Here is a 5735-nt window from a genome sequence, read left to right on the forward strand (position 1 = left end):
CCTGCATTTATTCTCACTTCCATGCCTCAGGATTTGGCATCAGAGCGACACTTCTGTGAGCTTAGCCGTCAGTGTAAGCTGCTGTGTTGCCGTCTTTATGGTACCTTTATAAAAGTCTAATCTCAGCGAATCACTTTATATACGGTTCATCTATCTGAGTGAAAAAGACTCGATTTGATTTCTCTCTCACAGTTGCTGGTAAACTGTTACTTTATCTGTTTTTATTGTTTTGTTTGGTTTTTTTTGGTTAATATTTGAGATTGTCTCTTTAAATAGAATTTGGCAACACCTAGTGGTGACTGCTGGACATAATAACTTGAGGTTCAACTTGAGGCTGAGCTTCAATTGGACAACATTTATAAGCAGAATGTAACGACAGCCCGAAGAGACGATGTCTTCTCTGAGAGACTAAATGAACTGCAGGATGATTAAAACCTGCTAAAAATAATATCATCTTATTTTTCTCAGTAGGAAAACTGTTTTCAGAAAATCTCAACACAACTGCAAGTTCCTACAGAAACCTGCCAGCTAGTTTAAAACGAACAGAAACTCAGTAATAGGTCTGATACACTAAGTGTTGATGAGGATGAAGATAATGTTTTTATTTTATTATTCTAACTTTAAGTTCTCAAAATCACGTGTCCACTGTGAGGATAAAGAAGTCACCTGTGTTCCAAATCATACCCTTTTTTACTCTTTTTGCGACTAAAACAACTCACAATATTATTGCTGAGCTATTTTGAGAAAATTAAAAAAAATTTTAAAATTACAGATGATGTTACAGACGCTTGAGTTTTGAAAACGCAAGTGTAGGTGGAGTTTCTGTAAGCAGAACAGATTATTTTCAGTAAAACAAAAAACAAAAACCCACACATCTGGAAATGGAAGTGTTAGCTGAAACTCAAAAGAGATGTCATTTAGCTCATATTTTTCTTTTCAATATCAAAGTCTTGGGCCTACTTTCCCCATTACTGTCAAACTCTGGCAGTTCACTCGGCACACTGCAAAGCGGAGGGGTTGTTTTAGGTGAAAGCAACCGCTCCACTTTGACTAGTGATACATGTAACTCTTGAGGTGTTTAGCTAAGAAATTAGCATTGAATGTGACTTACAGTATTGCTTTTGAGGCTGTGATCCACGATCGTTAGTGTTGTATAGAAAAAAACCTTTCAAAATAATGAACTGAAGTCGCACCAACGATACCACCCAGTGCCCTAATGTGTCATATGCAGACATGTGTGGATGTAAACAGCACAGAAAGTAAGCGAATTTGTGTTGATTTACTTTCTGCCATCGCAACGATGCTTCTTGGCAATAATAATCAGGAAAAATGCGTTCGTGGGTTGTGCAGCAGAGTGTGTGGGTTGCGCCCACGAACAATCTCCTCTGCGATAAATTCAATAAGCGGCACCGAATGAGAGCCATGAGCAGAACGAGCCACTCGGCGCTGGCAGGGAAGATTTGGCGACTTTTTCAGCTCCGCGACTCGACCGACACGTTGTTTCCTAACAGAAGTTGCGCCATTGAAGCAACAATATAAGATTTATTGCATTGCTGCAACTCAGAAATAATCAACTAAACTCAAATTTCTTTACTTTCTGTGCTAATTTTATGTCTCACATGCTTCTTTATCTAGCTATTTGGTGTCACTATTATCCTGCACGGTAACTAGCAAACTTCAAGGTGGTTTAACCAGAACTACAGAAGTGTTTAAAGCTTTTCCCTTTAGTCAAAGTATGATGGCACTGTCTAAAACTCCTGTAAATCAGTGCAATTCTCTGTTTACTCCTCTGCTGGTCACAGTTCTCCTCTTTTTGTAGCCCCTCTCCCATGTTTAGACAGACCTGGTTTTTGTGTGCAAAAAGCAACATTTAAACATTTAGCCACGACGCCGCTATTATCTCCAGTTTGCCACAGGCGGTTCGTTTGTTTTCACTCCGCAGAGCGTGTTGTTAGACAAAGGAAGTGACGTGAAGTGGCACCACTTTCCAAGTGGTTTCATGCAGTCGCTCTGCTCCCTCAGCTGGCAGCATTGGGTACTTTTTGCTTCGACTTTACATTCCAACATGTAGTAACCCCCTAAATCCATGAAACTACTTTGAGTACGAGCTGTTTAGACAAAATCTTGTAGATATTTTATTATACTCTAAGGGAATGTTGTAATGTAATCTTGTACCATGTGGTTAGGAGCCAGGCGGTCGGCCAGTGTTGATGTGTTTACCTGTATTATAGCTTTGCCGCTGACGTGCAACAGTAGAACTTACATGTTAAAAATCAGCTGCAGTTGTTAGCTTGTGGACTTTAAGCTGGTCTGGAAAGCCACGCGGTCTAACGTCCTGTAGCGAGAGTTCAGGCGTTTGGAGAACAAAACGGAAAAACTTGGAGTCGCGCTCCTCGTTTGTTGATCTCAGTCAGAATACTTGAATTTTGTCATCTTCGCCGGTTAGAAAATCCAATTAACATGCATGAGCTGCACCCGTTTCCGCGCAGAGAAAAATGTCCGAGCGAGGCAGGAAGTGAAGCTTGACGAAACTAAAGGAAAACTGAGAGCTGTGGGAGGAAGTCGAGGAGCATTAACGTCAGAACAGCTTGGAAGCCTAATTCGTGTGGAGTTCTCCACACACGCCTCCGTGAGTCAGAACTTCTGCTGTGTTGTTATTGTAATGTAACCTTATCTGAGTATTTATGTGTCTGTGCTGGGATTTTTCACAGATGGCTTCTCTTATCTCGAATATTCTTAATGTCAAAATGTCACGAGACAATTTCCTGCCTCTCATTGTCTGTTGAACAATATCTGAAATATTCTTTTGCACTTAATAAAGATTGGAAGAAAAAAAAAAAAACCTGCCTGTGTGTGTGTGTGTACGGTGTCTGATCAGAGCTCTAATGTTTGATTTTTTTTTACACATTAATGCTGTGGAAACAGCTGCTAAGAAACAGCAACCATCATTTATATTTTACCTGGAAGGAACCATTTGTTCAGCAAAAATCAGCCCGTTAACGTTCTGAGTGAAATGTTTCAAAAAGGAGCCTGAATACGTGTCGTTATTTCGTCGAAGAAAACACTGGCCCAGTCTCGAACAAGGGAAACCACACTATTCTAACTCGTGTTATGGCACGTTTGAGGCTTCCAATAATACACCAGGGATGAGAACCACCCCCTGATGCTGAGCAGGTGCTGGGATTGTGTGCAGCTGACGTAAGAAGGGCACTGAAAAAAAAAACACGGCAGTTCCACACAAAGCTGCAGGACCCAGTAATATTCCAGGTCGTGAGTTGAAAGACTGCTGTCACTACCAGAAACACGTCCACGCTCTTGTCTTATTCAACACAGGGGGCACCTCAGGAATGTGTACACAGGCGTTACGCCCATCGAGGAGCTTTATGTTTTTCGGTAGCGTCTGTTTGTTTGTCTGTCTCTGCACAAGATTGCTCAAAAAATTCTGAACGGATTTTCATGAAAGTTTCATGAGGGAACAAGGAACGTGATAACATTTTGGTGGTGATTCGGTCAAAGTTCAAGGGCACAGATCAGCTTGCGCTCTAACTCTGCAGCTGTGTAACAGGAATGTTAAACTCCACAGCTGGACACCTCATGGGTCGAGGGTGATCACTGTTGATTTCAAGGTAACGCGGCCAAAGGTCAAGGTCACAGTTGACCTGTTGCTCTAACTCTGCAGCAGTGTAATGTAGGAATGTCAAACTGCACAGCTGGACACCTCATGGGTCAAAGATGATGCCTGTTGATTTCAAGGTTCATGGGGTCAAAGGTCAAGGTCACAGGTAACCCCTTTGTTAAAAACTTCTCTCTGCTCCTACACGGGACCCTTTTGTTCCCTCCATCAAGGAAGTTCCGTTTTCAGTTGTGTCTGTTGGTTTGTTTGTCTGTTATTTATTTTTTGCTATAATTTTCAACACTTGTATTGAAGTAGCCTATTGTTTTAAATGACATCTTCGTAATAAGATGTTTATAATAAAGTCTCCATGATGCATTAGAAGAAATTATATTTAAGCAGGCTTTTGTTTTTGACCATCCTTTGCAGATGAGAGTAAATTAAATTGATCTTTTCATCATTTTGTTACTACAATTATTGAATATAGTCAAATCTATGACATTTTTTGAACGATAGAAGGTTCATACCTTCTGAACACTGTCAACAACAAGCTATTATAACCAAATATTTCATCCAAAACACGGACAGTTTAAGGATGATGGGACTATAAACAATTCTGTTCAAAAAATGATTTTTTTTTTCCTCCTGCTGCTGCTGTTTAAACATGCTGGTGTCAAGTTGGACCAACTAAAAGATCTGAGCAGAATCACACCGGAGGGTGCACGGGTCACAACCACATGATGTGTCAATCATTTCTCCTGATTTCACACCATATGTGTACCTTCAGGTATCAAACATTTAGTTATCCAGGTGAACTTAAATGTAGGTGGTGTTCCTGAATAGAAAGCAGCCAATTCTTCCTTCTGCGGAGCATTAATGAAATGAAAAATGGTATGTATCCATAACGCTATGCTTTGATAAGGGATTTAAACACATCACTGAAACGTGTTGTTTCTTAGTTCAACCTCATTGTCTCACATCTTTTTTCCTCCCCCTCAATTTTAATATTATTTTCAATCTTTTGATACCTCAAAGCATATTATTGTCTTGTCCGCAGATGGATGCTGAATTATATTTGATCATTTTCAACCAATCAGTCATTTTCCACTGGTGTTGGATTAAAACATCATCTGAGATACACAGGGATTTCAAAAATACAGAGCCCGCCCACCTGCCCAACGCATACTTCTGTGGAAAATGTGGACTCGATTATTATTATGTAGTGGGTGGTGGAAGGGGGGGGGGGGGTATTGTCTCTGTTTGTACAGTAAAGATATTCTACAGTGAAAGTAATCAAACACGGGCTGAAATACGTTCGTTACTTCAAGCATTTTGCGAGCTTTATAATCCGACAAAACCTTACTGCAGCACAAGCTTTGCTACTTTGATCAAATACAACTTTATTAATGCTCAGATAGCAAAATGATATCTAAAATTACAATTCAGAGATCAAAACACGAAGTGATCCACTTTTTTTGTTGTTTTTGTTTCAAAAAGCTGCGTGTAGAAGGACAGCTTTGTTGGGTAAATGAGCGTATCGTCTGCAAGCACTCGCACTTGCTTATTGCGTCCTAAGCTAGCAACAGCATGCAGTCATCTGGGATTTCCAGCCCAAACTAGATCCAGTGCTCTCTAGAAAACTAACGGATTCTCACCCCCAAAGAACATTAAAATTTGCCATAAATAACTCTTCATATTGAAATATCTTCATGCAAGTAAACAAAGGACAACATCATTTTTGAACACATCAGAACAAAGGGAAGTACAGAGGAGACCTAGGATCTATGAAAATATATTCAAGACATATACAGATTTAGACATAAAAATACATTTACACTTATTTATATACATACCTTATGTACATCAGCAATGTATCACCAATGTGAATATCATAAATTATTTAAAAATCTCCTCTACAAAGTGCCTCGTTTCACAATGTGAGCATCTCTGGTGTTTTGGTTTGACCTTGTGGTTTAGATGCAGCTATTAGCAGCACAGAACAAACTAAACCCAATGAGCTGGGGAGTAAATAGTTTGGATGGTAAAGTGCATGATATATATATATATATATATATATATATATATATATATATATATATATATATATATATATATATATATA

Source organism: Kryptolebias marmoratus, linkage group LG22 (assembly GCF_001649575.2).
Source record: "Kryptolebias marmoratus isolate JLee-2015 linkage group LG22, ASM164957v2, whole genome shotgun sequence".
Lineage (NCBI taxonomy): Eukaryota > Metazoa > Chordata > Actinopteri > Cyprinodontiformes > Rivulidae > Kryptolebias > Kryptolebias marmoratus.